The sequence below is a fragment of the Hyaena hyaena genome, unplaced genomic scaffold, assembly GCF_003009895.1.
Source record: "Hyaena hyaena isolate Hyena2069 unplaced genomic scaffold, ASM300989v1 scaffold_396, whole genome shotgun sequence".
In the NCBI taxonomy this organism is placed as follows: domain Eukaryota; kingdom Metazoa; phylum Chordata; class Mammalia; order Carnivora; family Hyaenidae; genus Hyaena; species Hyaena hyaena.
This window is the reverse complement of record NW_024081027.1, coordinates 171,865-172,996: the sequence shown is the minus strand read 5'-3', so window position 1 is coordinate 172,996 and position 1,132 is coordinate 171,865.

The following is a 1,132-nucleotide window of genomic DNA, read 5'->3' as shown; positions in this document are numbered from 1 at the left end:
TTATCACATACATAATTCAGAAATATTTCTCAGAATGTGTGTGTCTTGTCTTTTAGTTAAAAGTGTCCTTTTTTGGGGGGGGCCCTGGGTGGCTCAGTCGGTTATGCATCCGACTTCAGCTCAGGTCATGATCTCCTGGTTTGTAGGTTGGAGTCCCGCATTGGGCTCTGCGCTGTCAGCAGAACCTGCTTCAGATTTTGTGTCTCCCTCTCTCTCTCCCTCCCCTGCTCATGCTCTTTCTGTCTCTAAAAAGTAAATAAATGATAAAAAACATTTTTAAAAGAATGTCTTTTCAAGGGCAGGAATTAATAAATTTTCTTTTTTTTTTTTTTTAACTTTATGTCTCATTTTCTTGTCAGACCTAAGGAATCTTTGCCTAATCCATGACTGCAAGGATATTTTCCATATCTGTCTAGATCTTTTAATATTCTATTTAGGTCTATGATCCATTTCAGTTAATTTTTCATAGCTTGAAAAATAGGAATCAAAGCTCATGTTTTTTATGGATAAAAAGTATTCTGCACAGATCTTGAAATTCAAGGGGCAATGGTGATCTAGCGATCTGGTTGTTTCTGGACCCACTTTTACTCCCTTGGTGTATGTGCCTATTTTCTTGAGTTTATTTATTTTGAGAGAGCAAGCAGGGGAGGGATAGAGAGAGAGGGAGAAAGAGAGAATCCTAAGCAGGCTCCACACAGAGCCCAGTGTGGGGCTCAAACTCACAAACCACAAGTTCATGACTTGAGCCAAAACCAAGAGCTGGATGCTCAACCCTCTGAGTCCCCCAGGCACCCCTGTATGTGTCTATTTTTATACCAATACCACAGAATTTTGCTACTGGAGCCTTACAATAATATTTGAAATTAGGTATTATAAATACTCCACCTTTGTTATTTTTCAAGGTGGTCTATTCTAGTTTCTTTCCATTTGCATGTGAATTTTAGAATCAACATCAGTTTCTACACAAAAATCTCGTGATATTTTTATTGAGATATTGAATCTATAATTTGTGGAAATTTTGCAACATAAAAATATTAAGTTTGTGGTGCCTCGGTGGCTCAACTGGTTTAGCGTCCAATTTCAGCTCAGGTGGTGATGCATCTGGCTCTGTGCTGACATCTCAGAACCTGGA